This window comes from Vitis vinifera, chromosome 10 (assembly GCF_030704535.1).
Source record: "Vitis vinifera cultivar Pinot Noir 40024 chromosome 10, ASM3070453v1".
Classification (NCBI taxonomy): Eukaryota; Viridiplantae; Streptophyta; class Magnoliopsida; order Vitales; family Vitaceae; genus Vitis; species Vitis vinifera.
This window is the reverse complement of record NC_081814.1, coordinates 17,269,235-17,292,286: the sequence shown is the minus strand read 5'-3', so window position 1 is coordinate 17,292,286 and position 23,052 is coordinate 17,269,235.

Genomic DNA, 23,052 nt, shown 5'->3' with positions numbered 1-23,052 from the left:
GGATGTACTACTGTGTCTAGACCGTACCTCTGCCGATCGAGTGATGAGAGAGGTTCATGCGAGAGTCTGTGGACCACATATGGGAGGGCATATGTTAACTCATAAGATCATGAGGGCTAACTACTTTTGGTTGACCATGGAGACAGATTGTTTCCAGTTTGTTCAAAGATGTCCAAAGTGTCAGATGCATGAGAACCTCATTCACATACCACATTCAGAGTTGCACACATTGACTTTACCATGACCATTTTCAGTATGGGGTATAGACATCATTGGGGAGATTTTGTCGAAGTGTTCCAATTGTCATGAGTTCATCTTGGTCGCCATTGATTATTTCACCAAGTGGGAGGAGGTTGCCTCATATGCAAGATTGACATCAGCTAGGGTTGCTAGTTTCATCAGATCACACATTATCTGTCGCTATGGAGTCCCTCATGAGTTGATTTCAGATAGAGGAGTACATTTTGGGGCAGAAGTTGACACACTATTGCAAAGATATGGTATCCAGCATCATAGGTCGTCTGCATATAGGTCGTAGACTAATGGGACAGTAGAAGCCGCAAATAAGAATATTAAGAAGATCTTGCGGAGGATGGTTGAGACTTCTTGGGATTGGGTTGTAGAGTCCGCTAGGGTAACTACCATGATCTCAACATAATAATCTACTGAAGAGTCATGGATAATGGGGCAATCAAAACCACTACAAGAAAAAGAGCAATTGTTGACATATATTTTATTGATATAAGACTATATATGTCATTGCTACTTATTTAAAAGGGCAACAATGACATATTGAACAAATATGAAAGCAACAATGATATATGTAAAATTTATTTAAAGGTTATCATGACTTATAAAGTGTAACCTTGACAGAAAACTTATAAGTCAAGGTATAGTTGATAGAAAGCGCATCTTATTTAGTATAGCTACTTTGACATGCTTTATAAGTCAATGAACCAAAGTGTATAGAGTACAATCCAAGAAGAAATAAATAGTTTCTACCCTTATGTTTTGCTTTTTTTGATGCATGCCACAAATTACCCATGCTTAAGTAGGCATTATAAGGTAATTTTGATTGTTTAATGATTATAATGTTACATAAATTATGACATGCTTTAAATTAAGATGTGAGCATGGTCCATTATAATGTAATTTTGATAGTTTAGAGATTTTGTATACTTGAATGCATTAAAGAATTCTATTTGTTGAATAAAATGCTCAATTTATTAAACTAGAAGAATAGTTGTCTAATTTGTAATTAAGAGTAATTTACCTATCAATAGTTAATATGAACAAATCTATAGCTATATGTTTGGTTCCTGGAAAGTACTAAGGAAAGAAGAAAAAGTTAAGGAAAATGATTTTCTTATATTTGATTGTTCTATGGAAAATAATTAAGAAAATAATATATGATTAAGATTAATTAAAATTTTATATATTTTCAAATTATTTACTCTTTATATTGAATAGTGAAAAGAAGTGAAATGAGTTTGAAGCAACATATAAAAATAATTTATTGATTTTAAATCTATTTTTATTTTCCGTTGTTTTTTTCTTTCCTCCCACTTTTTCTTTTTATTTTCTTTCCTTTGCATTTTCTAGGAACCAAACATAGCCTAAATGTATCCATTTATCAGTTAATTAATTGCCAAAAGTTGCATCCACTTACCTAGCAAAAACTGATGCGTTTCAAATTTAGTACTACCTAATATGCTCCATTTTCAGTTTACAATCTTATTTTTTAAAAAATCATTTTATTTCTTTTTTTTTTAAATAAGTGGGGATTCCAAATTAATTAAATAAATAAAAATTAAATTTTCAAATAAATAGCAATCAAATTTTAAATATTATTTTGAATCAAAATTAAATCGACTAAAATCAAAGTAGGTTCAAAGTCATATTGTGTGACCAAATCCATATATTTCAAAATTTGGATTGAAATAACAACTTTTAGAAATTATTAAAAAAAACTCAAAATTTTAAATGATGATTATTAAAAAAAAAAACATTTGATTTTGATATTCAAAATTTGGAATGAAATAAAAATTTCCAGAAACTACGATTTTAATTTATTTTATTTTTTCAAATTTCTATTTTGATTGTAAAATATTCATTTTCAATTTTTGTCCCAGTTATTCATTCTTTTTGCACTAATAGTTATTTTTATTAGAATAGGTTTGATTTAATTATAATCTCTATCCATTTTTCACAATCCGATCCCCTTTCCCTTCCTTTTTTAAAATACTGCCATTTTTGCCCCCAATCCTCTTTTCATATCATCCCGATAACTAAACCTCTTTCAAACATAGTAGTGAGAGAAAAGATAAGAGGCAAAGAGAGATAAAAGGTCTTCATTTCACAAAGGAAATTTTTTACGTCGCATGAGATTTTACCAACATAAAAAAGTCCACACTTTAAAGATGCTCTTTGATCTCATACCCCAATTTGTAACTCTAGTTCTCTATCACGTTTCCAGTAGCATTTCGGATTGAAGGTTTTTTTTTTTTGTACCTATTCATATCTGTGAAGTTATGGTAGATCTGGATATGGGTTTTTTCTTCATCTTACTTAATATGTTTTTTATTGTTTATTTCGTGAAGACCTTGAGAATTTAGGGCTTTGAATTTCGAATTGGTTTTTCTATGTAGTTTAGTTTCTTTGTTTAGCAGTTGATTTACAATAGGAATCCATGTTAAATAAAAGCTAGATGTTTCTATTCCAAATTTGTGCATTTAGATGTGATTTTAGGGTTCTTTTCTATAGCCTTTATTGTGATTAGAGGTGGAAGGAAGAACTAGTTTTAATTGGTTGTTGTTAAGGTAGTTATAAATCTCAGCTTTATTATTACATTTGGTGGAATCATGAGTTCATAACTTACAAAATTTCCTACCACATTTATTTTCTTTTTTCATGATTAGGTTTATCTGTACTCCCTATTGACCTTTTGAGTTCTTCTTCTATCCAGATGGAATATAAATATGTTTTGAGGGAGATTATTGTTTAAGAATGCCTAGGAAGTGGAGAACTAGTTGAGAGATGCTAAATAGGTAAGTTTTGTGTTTTTTTTCTCAAATGACTATAATACATTCTTGTTTTTTTTTTTATTATTATGTGCCAAAAATCGTTTTTGATTATTATGTGCCAAATATCTTTTTTAATGGAATTATATCTTAGTTTAGTTATCAAACGTGATTTGAGAAATACAAACACATATACACATATGAATTTTAAGGTTTATGATCCAAAAAATTCTTATTGTTTTGTTGGGTTTAAAATATTAAGAAAAGTTAATTTCTAATCCATTTTTTTTAATAATTCATTATTAACACGATGTCACTAGAACAAGGCTTCCTTTTCCTTTCTATCAAATTAGCAATCCTCTTTTCTTTACAACCTTATCCTTTAGTAGGACTTCTATACATATCTCCATTTGTAGTATACTCTAGTCATGCAAACTTGCTTGTTGTTCTAGAGAAGGTAGTTCAGTTTTGTATGCTTCAGGGAGTCATTTGGCTAACTAAAGATTAAGAGAAGTTAAACATCTTTTGAAAGTAGAAAAAATATGTGATTGTAAATCATGTTACTCTTATATTGAGTTTTAAAGGACTTCTAGTGTTTTTATCTTTGAATAGTTGGAAAGAAACCCAAGGAAAGTAAAAGCAAAGAGTTTTGAAGTAAGTGATTGTGGAAGAGGTAATTGATTCGATTGTTTAGTTTTATATAAAAAGAGGAAAAATAAAAGCTTTCAATTTTCCTTTTAATTTACTCTAATTTCTTGGTAGCCAAACAAAGCATTTTTTGTTTCTTTTGGATTTTTTTCATGTTAGGTGTTAGCAGCTGAGATTTTTTATTTGTTCTTAGCTCCCTGATAGTGATATTTTAAATTTATCATTTTGTCTTTCAATTGAGATGGGAGATAATATGTAGATTTCATGAATCTTTTACTGTTCTACAATGGTTTTTTTTTTTTTTTTCTTGATTTTTTTTCATCGTCAAGACTTTCAAGGCCTTATACTCAAAATCAATGGAAGTTGTAACAAGTTAAGATTTTACCTATGATGCAAGAAGTGATAACTCCAAACGTGTCCATTTCTTGTTCCACAAGGATAGATTTAGGTGTATATTAGTGTACCATTGTTTCTACAGGCTCTTATGGTGCATCGTGGAAAATAAGAAGTATGGTTTGTTAGGGGCCATGCATTGTTGCTTGGTTAAAAGTAATAGATGAAAAATGATTTCATTTTCTTAAACAGGGGCCCTTGCTTCTTTGGGTATTGTAGGTGCAGAAGAAGGAAATCTAATTTCCAAAATTTCTTCCTTATGAGAGAATACCCATGCATGCACGCAACATCTCTATGTTTAATGAGCACAAAATGCTTCTTTTAATATCTTTGTTTGACAGGTTAGAGCATGTTTAGGTGTGTAATGATTGTTCTTAAAACTTGAAACATGAAACTTGTTCATTTCACCCATAAAATGAGTATTTCACAATTTAATTCTTAGTACCTATATTTTTTTTTCCTATAATATTTTGCTTTCTTTACTAGGTATGATTTTAAGAATCAACCATTGTTTGAAAAATAACTTCTTAGTTTCTTTGCCTATTCTATTGGTTTGTCTCTTGAGATTGATGTGGTTTCTCTCTTTCCTATGCGTGTCCTCTATGAGCCCTATTATTTTTATTATTATTCTTATTCTTATTATTATTATTATTATTATTATTATTATTTTGGCCTTCAAATAAAGCTAATAGGAGTTTCTAGAAACTTTTCTTTTGATATCTATGATTATACTTGTTATTGCTTTAGTTAGGTTCTTTAATCTATAATGTAAATTATCTATTAGAATATTTCATTTTTTATTTAATTAACAAAATACTTGATCATTTTTTGAGTTGTATTTGTTAATATATAAGGAATAACAATATTATTATTGATTTATTTTTTTATAAACTGTTAAACACAAACTTAAACTAATTTAACTTTTTTCCATTTGCAGTAGGTTAGGTGACATACAAGAGTTGCAATTTTGAGAGTACAAGATTGTATGCAGGCTTTTTTTTTTTTTTTTTAATCATGTACAATTGTTAGATTTATATATATGAGTTTTATCTATTTCTTTTTTTTTTTTGGATATATTTGATGAGAGTATGAGATCATGATTAGATTTTTTTTTTTTGGATATATTTAGGTATATATATATATATATATATATATATATATATATATATATATGTTTATGTATATATATATATATGTTTATGTATTCATGTAATTGAAATTACTTTATAATTTTAAAATTGATATGTATTTTTGTTTTTCAAAAAAGTTGGGATTTAGATTTTTAGATTTATTATAGATATAAAAGTTAATATTGGATTTAGTAATGAATTTAATTTGGGTTTAACTTGTGTAAAGATTAATTTTAGCAACAGGTCAAATTGTTTACATATTTCATATTTAACCTTAACATAAAATAGACTAACTTCATTGATATATGAACAAAGAAACCTTGACATAAATAAATTTTGACAACAATTCAACCTTAACAAAAAAAAAAAAAAAACATTGTGCACATATATGGAAAACCTTAAAAGGAGATGAAACCACCTTGACAAAAGCATAAGTTAACCTTGACATAAGTCAAATAAGCTTAACATATGTTAAACTCAACCTTGACATATGTGGAAGAAATCTTGACATATGCTATACAAACAAGATTATGTCATTGGTAAAAATAGAGACAACTTTGACCTATGTATATGTTAAGCTAGCTTTAAACCTTTCTTGACATCGGCATAGATGACATATATCAACATTGGCTTATCTTGACAGATATGCCTTAACTTAATAGTGAAAAACCGTCAAGGAAGACCTTTCTTCTTGTCGTGAACTCAAAAGGTCGTGCTTCTCAGGAGGCTCATCTCGACAAAAAATCATCGAAATTGTGACTAGTAATGCGAATAAATATCCCTCGGCTGAGTAATGAAGATTGTAATAGTTCTGTTAGAAAACAATCATCTCTATGGCAAAAAGAGGAAAATATGTCCCAGTATAACAACTAGTGCATCCGATCTGTCTTAATAACTCGAGAATAACTCGAAAGGGATGTATAAGAGATTTGATATGTACTCCACTGAAATGATGATATGGGAGTCTATACTCCTGAGATAACTCCATCAAAGAATCATGACAATATTAGAAAGTATGAGCTTGACTGAATGGCTCAAGAAAGGCTCCACCGGAGAATCAAGACAAAATGAAATCAAATCATGACCTCGGCATGTATCTTGTAACCGGGGATGATCATGCAAACAGATCTACAAATCTCAACCGAAGAGGAAATATGCCCAAATATGAAATCAAATGTGTGACAGGTCGAAAAATCAGATGACATTAAATCATCCATCATCAAATGTGTAATCCTAGCCATCCATTTCCATAACTGAATTGGACCCATAGATTAAAGAGGCATATCCCAGAAAAAGAAGCATGATGACATCTAAATGCCAAAAAGTGAGGACCTAATTGGATGGCTTAAGAGAGACTCCACTAGAGGATCATGATAAGATAACAAACAAGTCATCGTCTCGGCATGTATCTTGTAAGTGGGGGTGATCATGCAACTCCATGAAGATCTATAAATCTCAACTGAAACAGAATATGCCCCAGTATGACACCTAATGTGTGGTAGATCAGAAAACCGGACAACATCAAATCATCCACTATCTAATGTGTGATTTCAATCATCCAAATCCATGGCCGAATCGAATCCAAACATCAAAGAGGCATATCCCAGAAGTAGAATCATGACGATATCTAAATATCAACTGAATCTCAAACACCTATCCAAGTAGGGGTTGTAGAAGACGACATTTGATCCCATGGCCTCAAGGTGGTCTTAAGATACAAGACATAACGTAGGCTAGGGTGATAGGGTAATAGAAATGAAGGGAAACTAGACCCAAATACCCAATGATCAAAACCCATACCCTTATGTATAAAAGGCAACATGTATAGAAAATTTCATGAGCCATGGACTAAGGATGCCCGATGTGAATATGGTAATAATAAGGAGACAGTGAAGAAAATCGAATTGATAATGAGATGTGTAATGATGATGCAAAGAGAGTATCAAACCTGGAATAGGTCGCTGTAAGAAAAGAATAAGGGGTGAAATGAAGAGGTTGAATAAAAAACAAAAGCGAGGATGATGGCGAAGCAAAGAACACGAAGAACAGTGATGATCCGCTCCAATCAAACATGAAATGAAGTCACATCAACAATGAACGTAATGATGGAAGGGACAATGACCCAGAGCTCCTAAGAGAAGGTCCTTCATCTCACTCTCAAAATATATGACAAAGTGAATACAAAGAATGGAAGGTCTCGGAAAGCTCACATACGAACTCCCATCAACAAGCATACTTAATAAAGTGACCCTTGAACATCAATACACACACTCAATGATGGAGAATACTACACACATGCACTTATTATTATTATTATTATTATTATTCTGATTATATTTTATTTTCATATATACAAATGCGCATACTTTGAATGTAAACAAAGAAACACCAAAGATGAGATAAAAAATGGATAGACATACCCTCAAGTGCTAGTGTAACATAAACTCTCTCTAATGAGGTGACCTTCTCAAACTAAGGATCTTCGAATCAATGTCTGTGGGATAGATAGTGGAAATGATATGACTATCCTCCATGTAATGAACTGAGGAGGATGACCACTCGGGGTGGAAAGAATATGAAGCAAAACAAGTAACAAATAGAATAAAGAAGAGGAGATGAAGAACACAACCAATGAGATGTGATGAAATGCAGTAATGTGATGGTAGGAAAAAATAATGAGAAAAATGCACCCGTAGGTCCAAAGCTCATGAAACTCCTAAACAAAGCGTGCATACGCTAAAGGGCCCCTATCCCGGTGCAAAAATGTGAGCAAGGCAATAAGAAAGAAAGGTTATAATGCACATGTGAGGCTCAATGGGCTAGCAACAGTCTATATATCAAAAGGGTGAAAGGGTATATGGCTAACCGAAATGATGGCCACCCATCCTACAACCATGGTCTCAAACATAGTACCGTTTTAGCTGGTCTATATTGGTCGGCTCTGAGAACTGGTTTCCATCTAAATCCATCAACCATGTAGCGCCCTCTAGAGTCAACTCCCTGATGAAATAAGGTTCACTCCAACTAGGTTTGAACTTTGCTCTAGGATCTCTGAGTAATCCTCTGATGACCCTCAAGACTAAGTCTCCTCTCTGTAATGGTCTAGGCTTGACCCGTTTCTTAAAAGCATGGGCCATCTTCCTCTGGTAGGCACAGACATGGTCTACTGCCCTCAATCCCCTCTCATCTAGGAGATTAAGCTGATCCAATCGAGCCTGAGCCTAATTTGCCTCTGAAATATGTTGCTCCAATGCCACCCTCAATGAACCCATCTCAATCTCAACTACTAGCATTGTCTCCATACCATACACTAAGGAGTAAGGTGTGGCTCCTATAGAGGTGCGAAAAGAAGTCCGATAAGCCCACAATTGTGGACCCCATATTTTTCACGATGCATTCTCACTCGATTAGCAAGACTCGCTTTGGATTAAAGTGAAATGTTGATTTTTTTTATTTTTAATTTTTTATAAAAAGTTGGATTCACCATTTTTATTTATTTTTAAAGGGGAAAACAAGTAAGAAAAAAAACCCTTAAAAGGACTCATGAGTTTTTTGGAAAAGTTGTCTGCGAAAAACCTGGGTCTGGGTCCAGGAATTAGCTTACCTATCAGGAAGGTACCTCCAAAGAGGTAGCACCCCTCTAAGCCCTAACAAGGTCTCTACTAGCTTAGTTAAGGGAAATCTGACAAGTAATCAGTTGATTATGAATACCTAGATAATTTAAGGTGATCTAAAAAACTCTACTAATTTTAACATGCCAAATAAGGATTCAAACCACTATCTAAAGAAAAGATAATATGCATACCTAGATCTATAACTTAAATGTTATAATAAAACACCAAAGTTAGTTCAAGTATTATATTACTCAACATGCATTTTATCAAAGGACATCAAATGAACATCAAGGCACCCAAAGTCAATATCAAACGAGGATATAGTTCTTAATGGCATACATATTCATGGAACTTTAAAATGGGAAGATAGAGAGCGTACTTGTGTAGCAAGCGTCAGTGATTCTATAAGAATGGGGTTAATTCACCAATAATAATGATAAGATTAAAGAATAATAAAAAAAAATAACTAAACCTATATATATGCACTTAGCATGTCTCAAGTCAAGGAAAGTTCACAAGTATGATCAAAAGTGACTAAATTACCAAAAGCCAAGGAAATATTATTAAAAGGGTAGAATATTGGTTCACAAAATAAATTCCAACTAAATATCAAGAAAGGTTATCTCAACAAAATAAAAAATTACGTAGCATCTTTAACATGTCTAGATAAACATCCAATAGGCCAAATTAATCGATTATATTCCAATCCATAACAAATTTATTCACAAATGGGTTACTTCATGGAAAAAAAAAAAAAAAAGTCAGCAAACGATTAGAATAGAAGACTCTACAAAATAAATCTAAAAAAATACCTAGGAGTTAAGTTTTATCAAGAAAATTTTTAGGGAACATCTCCTATATTTCTAGTTTATCATCTAAGTGACCAAATTAATTAACCAGCCCTCATTTAGTACCAGATTTCATGATGATGATAATAGGTCCAAAACAGAGTATCTTTTAAAGGTATTCAACAATTGATTTTTATAATTAACTTATAGATGTCCTAAAATCATACGAAAATTCACACAACTATCTTAATGCGTTTATTTTATATTAAAAATAATCTCAGGAGATAACACATTCATAACATATTTAAAAATAAATAAAAATATCTCAGCTCTAGAAGAGCACTCATGCAGTGGGTGCAAGAATAAAAATTATATATTTTATTTCAGAAATTATTTATTAATATTTTATATATCAAAAATTAAATTTAAGAAGTCTAGATTAAAATAAAAATATTCAAAGAAATTAAAGAGATCGTTTAGTAATTTAATTTTGTAAAACAAGACTGAGTGTCAAAAATAGAGTGAAAACTGAACCTTTAGAAAGGTTGATTTATATCTTCTATTCCAGAATTGGTTTCTAACTCAAAAAAAAGTTTAAATTCAAGTTCATGAAGTGGGGAATATCTTACAAGTTTTAGAATTTTTTTTCTAAATATTCTAAAGTTGCTAAAACGAATTTTAAAGGTAAAAGGTTAGTGGTTGAGTGAAAACTGGCAGTAAGGAAAAGTTTTGAAAGTTAGTTTGATATTGACCTTTAGTTTGAGGAAGCACCTCTGGATTCCCAAAGGCATCACATATACCAGTGGATTCTGAAGGTAGTGATTTTGCATTAGATGCATCCTCAGTAAAACATCATCAATATATTTACCATCCTTCCCCAACCCACTAACGATCATGTACCCATGGATCTAAATGAGAGCAAGCTGAAAGGACAGTTGTGACTCTGATCTAATCAGGCTAAACCCCTACACCCAACATCCTATCCAGAAGCTTTATAGTTCCATCATGATCACCACACTCTTCATGAACAGGTACAATCGAGTTCCATGAGAATATATCCTTCCCTCTCATCATCTCAAAAATATCCACTGCATCTTCAACGCACTTGCATTTCCCATACATATCAATTAATGAGTTTGAAACAGAAACACTTGAATCACACCCCATTTTCATGGAAAACCCATGAATTATTCTGCCATTATTCAAATCTCCCAGCTTCTAAGTCGACCCTAACTCCGGGTGCCTACAATTTTCAAAGCAGACACTAATCCGCATGTGATGATGGTAGTGTGGGACCTAGGGGAGCAAAATCTGCATCTGGAGGAGTATTTTTGAGTGGCAGCCTGCTGTGTAAAATCCACAGATGCAGCCTTGATGGAGATCTCTTGGTGCGTTAGTTAAAGCTCCAATGCATAATCAAGTATAAAGTCGTGGTTCATGACCCTCATTGGGATCACTTTCCCTTTAAACAAGTCGTAGAGCTGCAATCCATAGACCTAGAAATGTATTGTGTCAGGATGTCCCATTAACTGCCTGAAGAGACTTTACTAAACTAGTAAGAGTTTCAACAACACTTGTAGCCACCACTTGTGAATCATCCATAGTGTCCTCCAAAAACATATCAATCGAAAGCCAAAGGGCAGCCCAACTAACCCCATGACATTGAGCAGCAGAAGATATTAGAGATCCTGAAGCCACAACTGCATGAAACTATTTCTGCAAACTTGTTTTGCATTCCCGAGTCAAGACTCTACGTGCATCAGAAGTCAATTGCAAAAGGGCATTTGGAGATATATGCTTTGAATTCCTCAATGTTGTTGAGTTTGCTACAAGCACTGGTAATTGCCGGATGAAACTACCCCAATGTGAAAACATGTTTCGGCGTGCCAAGTAAAGGATCTTGGAAATTACTTTATTCTGAAATATTTCTCCAATTATCTCAATAGCCATTACAATATTTATTTTGCACAGTCCCTCTTGGCGATCGGTTATCTTCTCATTAAAACTATCTTGACCATCAATATCCATATCTTTGGATCTGGTTGGCCATTTAGATTTCTTTTCTAGGGTAAGTTCCATCAGCCTTTCATCATCTAATGATGCATCAAGCAACTTCCACACTATTGAAAAAAATGAATTCAACTACAAGAGCCCCGGGTTCACATACTTGAAGGCCAAATATCTGAGAAAGATGAAGAACATCATCTAAGGATTTTATGATCTTTTGATGATTCGGTCCATTAATTTCAGATGTAAATGAAAAAGGTGTACCGCTTAAGAAGTTCCATGTAAAGCCTATATGCCATTGGATACAACCGACGATTTGGAATGACCGTGCTAGAGAGAAGAGCTAGGATGAGCATAGACGGAGCGATCTTGCTGGAGACGGCCTTCTTGAAGAACTTCCACATGATCGACACGTTGTTGGCCCAGTAGATAGGCGACACCAGGAGTTGCGCGAGCTTCGGTGACAACAGCAAAGCCCCAGCGGAGTTAAGGCTCGACGAAAGCTGAACCGCCCACAGGAGGGGATCACTGTTCGGTTCCTGAGCCGACTTGGTGAGCTCTAGAACCTGTCCCACAAACCCGGCTGACACACTTGCACGAACATCACCGCCATGCCCTGAACCTTAATCCGTGCGTGTTGTAGGGAGTTCTCCTCAAAGTGAACTGTGCATGCTGTCTGGACTTTCCCATATGCGTCGGAAACTAGAATCTAATGAATTCTTGGCTGGAAACAAGTCTTTTCTCTAAGCAAAACCCATGAGAGATCATAGAATGAGAGCCTTATTCTGTAAAAGAAATTTCAAAAAACCCCATGCACAAAACCTAGATAGAACCAGCCCCAAAAGGGCCAAAATTGAATCCAATCATAACCAATGGAAAACCAACCAAACCAAAGCTCAATTCCAGACCATTCAACAACCACTATAAAAACAACAAATCAGTTGCCGAACTTGAGAAGGTCAGCAAGTTGCTAAGAGCTGAGAGGGCAAATGCGACAAAGAATGCAAGGGTCCACTGCTGAGAGGTAAAAAATTATTCTCTACGATTGATTGTAGGTACTCTGTGAAAAAAATCTCAGTTCCTTGAAGAGAACTCCTGATGAAAGGTCGATATTATTATTCTCATTCATGGGGGATTGGCAAAATGAGAGGAAAGATCCCTACGTCCCTCCAGCCCCCTGGACTCCTCTTATAACTCTCCTCTTATTTCTTTCATTTTTTTTTCTTTAGACTCTCCACCCAAAACGTCTCATTTTCTTTTCCCATGCAAAACCCTTTGAAACTCCAAACTAACCCTTTTATCCAAGCATCAATTTTCAACCTTAGTTTTTTTTTAAAAAAATCCCTTTTCCCATGCATTCCATCGGCTCACATGCCTTTTTTTTTAAGTAAATAAAAAAAACATTAAAGAAAAAAAAACATAAAGTAAATAAACAAATAATAATAATAATAATAATAATTACAATAACAACAACAACAACAATAATAATAATAACTTACCAAAAATTTATTCATTAAAAAAATTATATTGAAACATTTCAAAAAATTAAATTACCAAAACAATAATAATAATAATAATAATAATAATAATAATAATAATAAATAAATAAATAAAATAAAAATTACCTTACCAAAATTCAAGTTAAAATGAATATGTATCTAAATTAACTAATTTGAAGTACACCTACAATGCAACCAAGTGGACTAAGTTAAAGTGTAACTAAGTGGATTGGAATCATTTGAAGTGTGACTAAGTGAGTTTGCGTAAAAGATGCCTAAGTGTGCCTAAGTGGGCCTCTCTTATCACTCGATTGATAGAGGCGCGATCTAGACATAGTAGTAACATCCCATCAGTTGATTGTTTGTACAACATCTCCCCACAAATCATAAATCGGGTGCCCAACTATTTCAATGCGCTCTTATCCTTGGTCGTGGTGGCCTCAGGATATGCACCAAGTCTCAAAAACTGGTATATGTCATGGTACCAAGGCAAACCATCATCTAACTTTGCCGTGTCAATCAAACAACAATAGGCATAGACAAATCTTGTTTCAATCAGTAAAAGGCGAACAATGGTATTAGTAGGAATATCGATCATGGAAGCTAGAGTAGCTAAGGCATCAACAAACTGGTTCTACTCTCTAGGTAGATATGTATACCTCAAATCATCAAATCTCCCAATCAGTAGCTCCAAGTATGCATGGTAAGGCCTAAGCTTCACATCTTTAGTCTTCCACTCGCCCTGAATATGTCTCAATACCAAATTGGAGTGACCAAACACCTCCATCTGTCTAATCCCGAGCTCAAGAATTGTCTCTAATCCCAAGATACAAGCCTCATACTCAATAATATTGTTCGTGGCAGGGTGTTGATCAAAGAATGCCAAACGAACAGATCTAGGAATGTGGTCGCCATGAGGGGATATCAACAAAACACCTATCCCGTATCCAGAATGGTTGGTCGCACCATCAAAGTACATACGCCAACCTAACAGACTAGTCACAATAGCAATATCCTAATATGGGAAATCATCATCAATAACCCTACCATCAGAAACTGGTAATGAGGCTAAGTGATCTACAACAATGCTCCCTTTGATAGACTTCTAAGTAACATAATGAATATCGAACTTAGTTAGGAGTACCAACCATCTCATAAGTCGACTGATCAAAGCAGGTCTATCAAAAAAATATCTTAAGGGATCTAGGCGGGATATCAAGTGCACCGAATACTCTGTCATGTAATGTATTAGTCTCCGAGTAACCCAAACCAATGCCAAGCAGAAGCGCTCAATCATGACATATCCCATCTCATAATCTAATATCCTTTTACTCAAATAATAAATAGCTCGCTCATTTCCTGAATCATCGAGCTGAGCTAACATGCATCCCAAGGCTATGTCTGAAACTAACAAGTATAAGAGTAAGTGACGACCTGATGCAGGAGGCACCAAAACTAAGGGTGACAACAAGTACTCTTTGATCCTCTCAAATGCAGTCTGGCACTAATCATCCCAAACAGTAGGCTGACTCTTCCTCAAGAGTTGGAAAATAGACTCACAAATGTCTGTCAATCTGGCAATGAATCTGCTAATGTACTGAAGTCTACCAAAGAAGCCCCTAATCTCTCTCTCAGTCTTCGGTGCAGGCCTATCAAGGATGACTCTGATCCTATTTGGATTCACCTCTATGCCTCTCTCATTGGCCATGTATCCCAATAGCTTCCCAGAAGTCAATCCAAAAGGCTCTTCTTGGGATTTAGTCTCAATTGGAACTGTCTGATCCTCTCAAAGAATCTCTCCAAAGCTGCTAGGTGATCTGCTCTATCTCGGAATTTCACTATCATGTTGTTTACATAAACCTCGACATCCCGATGCATCATGTCATGGAAGAGGGTAGTCTCTGCTCTCTAATAGGTTGCTCCTGCATTCTTCAACCCGAATGGCATGACTCTATAGTAGTAAGTACCCCACTCAGTAATGAAGAATGTCTTCTCCATATCTTTTGGAGCCATCAGAATATGATTGTGCCTAAAAAACCCGTCCATAAAGGACAACATCAAATGACCTATCAAACTATCAACTAGCATGCCAATGTGTGGAAAAGGAAAATCATCCTTAGGATTGGCCTTGTTGAGATCTCGAAATCGACACAAACTCTAACCTTGTTGTCCTTTTTGGGAACAGGGACGACATTGGCCAGCCACTCGGGATACTCGACTATTGATAAAAATCTCACACTAAGCTGCTTCTGAATCTCCTCTTTTACCTGCCAACTCCAGCAAGGATGAAATCATCTCAATTTCTACTTAAGTGGTCTGACATGGGGCAGAAGTGGTAAGCAATGTTGGACTATAGATGGATCAAGGCTTGGCATGTCCTCATAAGACCATGCAAAAACGTCCAAATATGATATGAGTAATTGGCCGAAGCTATCTCTCTCATCTATAGATAAATCCAATCTGATCCTCAACTCCTTAGATTGATTGGCTGTACCGAAATCAACAACCTCTATATCTCATATAGCAGGTGAAACTCTCTGATCAATGTGGCCCAGATCAGAAGCAGAAGATGAGTCATCATCTGAATCATGATGTACAATCTCATTATCTATATAAAATATTTGTGATGTGGCTAAAGAGGGTGCAAATAAAGTGATATCACAAGAGACAAGCATATACTGGAAAAATGCTCAAATCCATAAATGAAGAATCATGAACATCGTTAGAATGGATGTCAAATTCCGATAAAACATCAAATGAAAAAGGTAGGTTCACAAATTCGGACACTCCATTAACTAAGCCAAAGGCCCTCAAACAAATCATCATCACCTATAGCATCCTTTGAAAACTTTAGAGCAAAAGCAATTTGGATCTCATCAGCAACCTCGATGGCGGACACCCTAAATAGATCAAATGGCGAAGCAAGCTCAGGTTGAACTATCCCATCAATCTAACTCACACTCATCATGAGCATCTCATCAATGTACTCATCGTGTGGAACAGTTCCATCTACCATGTCCCCAATCCCAGCAAATATCCCATGCTCATCAACCTCATCTTGAAAATAGAGTGTCGTAAGGCTCATACAATCTGGAAATGATGGGGCGACCAATGCAAACGCGGAAGTGCCAAGAGTTCCATCACTCAACTGCAGCTGATGGATGAGATGCTGATTCTCAACCTCCTGAATAGTATTGAATCCATCAATGATCCCATCTGAATGCGTCTGTAGCTCCGGTGCCCTCACAAAGTAGTCTGCCAATTTCATGTTGTATGGGCAAATAGGATAATCAAATGGTGTGAGAGTCAATCGGGCCCTCACCCTCTCCTTACGCAGTCGCACCATATATTGGTAATTAGTCTCAGTAGGAATGAACCCAAGTCCAAATGGTACATCATGAGTAGGGATAACTATAAACTCACTGAGACCGTGCTGACGTCGCCCTAATCCCATGCCAGGCAGAAAAGACATGTTCCTCATCATGTCAAGTATCATTGTACTGACGTACTAATCAAATGACATAGCCACAAAGTCCTTGCAAAAATCCTCAATCTCCAGAGTTTGCACCTCATCAAACGTGAACCTAGTAAAAAATAGGTCATCCTCACTATGATTGATCTGAAGCACTAGCTCAAAAAAAGCAAACATATCTCCAATAGACTGCACAGTGACGACCTATCTATCATGAATGAACTTCACCTTCTGATGAAGGGAAGAAGGAATGGCCCCAATCCTATGAATCCAAGGTCAGCCCAATAGTAGGTTAAAGAATGTAGGAATCCTCAAAACCTGGAACAGAGTAGGAAATGTTGCTGGACCTATCAATAAATCGATCTCTAAAGTGGTCATGACCTCCCTCTTAGTGCTATCATACACTCTAATTGTCTGAGTAGAGGGATTAAATTCTGAAGGCACATAACCGAGAGCAATGGCAGTAGCTAACGAGAAGACGTTCAAGGCCAAGTCATTCTCCAAAAGAACATATGGGAATCGGTGGCCTGAACAGCCAAATGAGATGTACAAATGACGTGTATGGTCTGGACCCTCGGGTGGCAAATCATCATCAGAAAACACAATGCAAGTGGCTCTACCAACCGTCATCATGTGAATCAATCCCTCGAGACTAGTGGTAGTCTCGACCTTAATTTGAATCAAGGCTCGAATCAATGCATTCCTATGAGTGATAGAAGATGTCAGTAAGCTCCAAATAGATATATGAGAGCCTGGGTGCTCTACAACTGTCTCATCATCCTCTCTTCTGACCTTCTTATGAGAAACTGCACTCTTCAAAGGTCTAGCGCCTATGGGGGGTTTCTGTTGTACTACCCTACCTCTGCGAATAACATATTGTATATCTGGAGTATGAACATCATCAACATCTGAAGTGTGGACCTCATCAACATTTGGAATAAAAACAAACGGAGTCTGAACACTGTAACATGGGAAAGTCAATGGCTCAACCGTGGTCGACCGTACTAGTCACATCAGGAACCAATTTGAATGGTGTGGGCATCCATAGGCCCAAGGTCACTCCACCTACCTCATAAATTCCATCAACTACTATGGGCTCTGGCTCTAACTCGCCCCAACTCAACATGTGGACATGTTCATCAAGCTCAATAAAGTCAATGAAATGTATGCCATCAACTAGAGGGGGGACTGTGTGTGTAGTATGGGCCGATAATGGGTTAGTGGTTACACTCGGCTGACCCAAGTAAACCAAACCTTGATCAATCAAGTTCTAGATGGCATGTCTCAAAGCGGTACAACGATCAATCTCGTGTCCTGGCCCCTGATGATATGCACAATGTAAATCCATCCTGAATTGTGGCGGGATAGGTTGAGGCAACAACCTAGGAGCAAGAGCTGTCAATAATCTAGCCTATGTGAGCTTTCAAAGAGCCTGACTCAATGGCATACCCAACTGTGAGAACTGTCTTTGAGTCCTCAAAGCAAAAGGAGCAGAAGTCTGCGGAGCTCTAGGTCTAGGATAGGAATCTAGAGGTCTCGTTGCAATTTGTGTTGCGTAGCATCATTATACTGAGGTAGAATATGAAGCATGAGGTCTCATTATACCTTGTGCAGCATAATAAGGCAATACTAGTGTGGGATGCAAGTAAGCCTGATCATAAGGCTGAAGAGACGCTCATGGCCTATACCATTGAGGAGGATAAGAAGGGTGAGTCCTAGTAGGTTGTGGAACTGGTTGATGTCACCTAGAAGGTCTTTGACTAGTAGAAGTGATAGTGCCTACATCAGCGGATCTTTGTTCTCCAAATGGTTTCTTCCCCTTAGCATTAGTGGGGGAAGATTCTATCCATAATTTTCTCAATATACTATCCTCAACATCATACAAAGCTAAAACCAAAGAACCAAAGTGTTTAAAAGGTACTTCGACCACATGTCTAGCAATCCTGGGCTGCAGACTCCTCAAAACCATCTGTATCTGATCTCTCTCTGATGGTCTATCAACAATCTCTACTATCTTCCCCCGCTAGCAGGAGATGAAGGAAGAAATGGTCTCATCTGATTTATGTCTCAAAGCCTCAAGCTCACTTTTTGACACATCTACGACAGTATTAAATGAAAACTGTCGCAAAAACTCTTAAGCTAAGTCATCCCATGTCCTGCGTTGTGAGGACTCCAAAGATGAGAACCAACATTGGGCCGCTCCACTCAGAGATAATGGGAATAGGGTGATCATCTGTGACTCATCTAACCCATGGGCATTCATCACTATACTGTAAAGTCGAAGGTGAATGCGAGGACGACCAACGCCCGTGTACCTCTCAATGTTGGGCATCCTAAACTTGGCCGATAAACTGGCCATTGGTATATCCTCAAGATCATCCCAAGTCGTTGAACTATCAGATACCTCAACCATATGATACGGTGCTCAATACAGTCCATGCATGTGTGAGTATCCTCAAGGATTGTGGTATGTACTACTACAGGTGGGGTAACCTCAGAATGACCATGTAATAGATAAGGGGGCCTATGACATTGTCGGAATAGGTGGTGGTGGTGATGGAGGTGGTAATGAATCATAAGACATCTCATTCTGAACTACGAGCGGTCTACTCTATTGGTTGCCTATCTCCTGCCCGAGACTGGCTAAGGCCTCTTGAATAGAAGCCATGGCGGTCGTGAACTGGTAAATTATGACAACCTACTAATCCATGTCTGATCTCTCAGAAAAGTGAACTAATCTCCCCATTACTCTAACCTAAGATGGTAAACCCAAACTGAGAACAAAGAGCAAATCCTGAAGCATGAAGAATGGAATAGAGGTATGGCACGGAGAAAACATGGAAGATATGCTAATCTGAACTGAAATGAGCAAGGCATCAAAGTATAGAAAGACTGTCTGATTGTAACTCAAACTCGTACTGATCTCTGTGCACTCTCAACTAGAGACCAAATGAGGGAGTACTGGACCCAAACCGTAACCAAAGAGGCTCTAAAGGCCCTCAAATGCACTCACATGTAGGGAAGGAGTCCTAGTCAAAGGATCTAAGGCTCAATCTGCAAGGTCAAGGTGACTCTAAAAGGAGAAGAGTGGACTTTAAAAGATCCCTAGCAGAAGCGATCATACCCTCCGATGGTACGCAACCCTCTGCATGCCTCCGAAGAGACGGGGTGCTTCCATGCAATGTGGTCATCACTTCCACACATGCATTACCTCAACATCCCATGGGGTTTCCTATAGTTAAAGCTCTCGTAACTCTCAACACTCAATAGTCAACTAGAGTGCATAGTGAGCAGTGTGGGTGCATCCGAAAATCCTATGAAGCTAAAGTAGAAAAAGAAACACATTGGTCAGACAACTATCCATGAAACCTAGCTCTGGGCTATACAGGTTTTCAATGATCAGGATCTAATTAGCATCAATGTGTCGACCTCCTCTAGAATGCTCCCAAACATTGATATAGCCCGTCCTTAGACCCTACTCCAAACCTCTATCTCGGTTAGAGAAACAAGTACACACAAGGCCTCACACTTGCAAATGTAAGAACCAAAATGAAGGAAATAATCGAAACTAGAGGGTTGGAAGTGAGGAGATAGATGTGTGACCCACACAGACAAACAACATGCAATCACACAAGAAAAGAACAGTCATGCAACAGGCAATCAAGCAAAGCATAAATATATCATTCATGTCCACACACAAGCTAAACTAGAATATGGAAATTAAAATGAATAGCAACAAGGATATCATGTTAAAAAATGATCAAGATAATATACAATCAAAAGAATCAACACATCAATTCGAATGATATACAATAGTGAGCCTATACATGTGAAGTGATCAAAACAATCATGGCAATACTAGAGTCACTATGTTAAGACAGTCAAGATAATCAATCAACATAATCAACATGTCATTGTCTCAAATGGATTATAGCAATGAAACATAGAAAAATCGCCACATCAGAATCCTTAATCTACTATGATCATCTAAAGCATAAAGAAACACAAAGAGAAGGTATCCATCAACTGCATAATCAAATGCTACATTTGTCTCATCTTAAGTTCAAGCTTGATCTTCTAGTGATTCCCAACGGAGTCGCCATTTTGTGGACCCCATATTTTGGCGCATGCACTCCCACTAGATGGCGAACTCACTTTTTATTTGAAAAAGATTTATTTTTTTAGAAATTGACTTGGATTCGCCACTTATTTTTGTTTTATTTTTAAAGGAAAAACAAAATAAGAAAGAAAACCTTAAGTTCCTTATTTGGAAAAGATGGCCTGTGAAAAACCAAACATGGGCTCGGGGATCAAGTTACTTATTGAGAAGGTACGATACAAACCGTAATACCTCTCTAAGTCTCTAAAATGGGTCTCTACTAAACAAAAGGAAGCAAACATGGTAATTAACTAGGAGATCAATGGATACCAAAATGATCATACATTGGAAGCCAAACATGCATAGAGAATAGTCAAAGAGATAGTGAGGTCATACCTTAACAACAAGCAATAATGCACTATCATGAAATGGGGTTAGTGTACAATAATGAGTACAAAATATATTGCACGTGTCACTAAGTAGAGTAAGAAACCACCAATGGCAAATATTGCACTTCACTCAAATTATTATTATTTTTTTAAGAAAACATCACTGATGATGAGCCCCCACCAAAACCCAATTTATTTTTGCATAAATTAATTCCATAAATTTCATTATTTTGAATTATAAAATTTCATTCATGCTTATTTTAGAACATTTAAAAAATCAAGGAAGGTGTGAAAAATGTTTGCTGAAGAGAAAATGACAACAAATTTTATTGAAAATGGGATTTTTGGGACCTAAAAATTCTAAAGAAGAAAGGAAATTTGAAAAGTTGAAATTATTATAAAATTGAAAATTTGAAAATTATTTGAAAATTGGAGTTTGAAAAATTATTTTTAACATTAAAATACCAAGAAAGAAGAAAATGACAAATGGCCATTGGGATTGCATGCCAAAGGTTACTAGGCAAATTAGGAACACTTAGGGGTGCGCCTAGGGTGGAAAGGAGCCTGTGATAGGTTAAATGGTAGACTGTTTGGAGATTATGGCATCTGAACCCTCATCATAATGTGTAGCAATATTCATTTCATACTTCTGGCCCCTACCAATTGTTGCCTTCAAACTAGCTATGTCGACATTGGCTTACCAACTAGACAATTCTCCTCTTACACTCATCATAAGACCTTGTATATACAACTCATAGATGTATGTTCAAGGCTTTGAATCACTCTATTGATCATTAGGAATCTCCCCTTAAGGTCTCCCAATCTAAGCGGACTGTTTCTTTTCCAGACAGCTTGAAAATAATTTGGTTGGTGTGGCTCTGAGCTTCTATTGTGCATGAAATGCCATATTCAACTTTACTCGAAGCTTTCTTGTGATTGATGGAATCATCTAGACCGTTATAAGCATAGACAATGGGGAGAAAAACGCTCAAAAAATTCTCCAAATAATAGTGATTCTTCCCAAAGTCTTGCAAACAAGTTCCGTTTGGGTTCTCATTGCCATCATTGATGCCTAATAGCTTTGCATGAGCATGAGACCCTCGAAGTTGCCCTCTATCTTTGCTTTAGTCACCCATACCTACTGGTAGATGAGCCATGTCTTGTTTCTTGCAACAACTCTTCTGGGTGTGGAGTGCGGAAGCAATTCCAAACTTTTCAAAACCCATGAATCTTGAACAATTATGAAGTTGCCATTGTTGATGTTATCTGGTTAGTATGAAGAGTGAACATGCATGCATAGTTTCTATTGGTACGGATATGCAAAAGAACTACATCATTTTACCAAATCCAAGAAAGATGCACAGTGACTCCTAATATTGCAAAGTGGCCTTGCAAGTTGAACTCATGTGTGTACGAGCCCGAGATGGAATGGCCTATTGGAAAACTGTGTGAGGATTACAGAACTTGAACTCTCATCATAATGTGGGGGCTACCAAGTATTAAAGATGTTATGATTAAGAACAAGCAGAAAGAGAACATGTGTGCATTGAAGTAGTCGTGCGTGTTGGTTGCACACCCATGGGAAAGAATGGGAAGAAGTTTAAGTAAAAAGAATAGTGAGAAAAAAGAGTTTGGAGGTGGCATGAATGGAAAAGGTAGTGAGAAAAGTCAGCTTATAGGGTATTGAAAGATAGAGATATGGGTATGGTGGTGGAGTGAGCTGTTGGCAGTGGGCATGATCGATGAGGAGTGATTAGATGGGCATGGTGATGGGTGTGTTGGGGTATGAAGGTTAGGAGGACAATGAGCTGGTCATAAGGTTTTAGGCGTGGAGCAATTCAGCTTGGGATTCAAAATTGGATGGAGGGACTTTGATGAAGGGTTTTACAAAGATTTTAGGTGGCCATACATGGCAATACAAAGGTGGGAGAGATAGTAGCTGCAACTACACTTGCGTCCTTAGTCACCTCATCACCTCGATACTTCAGGCAGC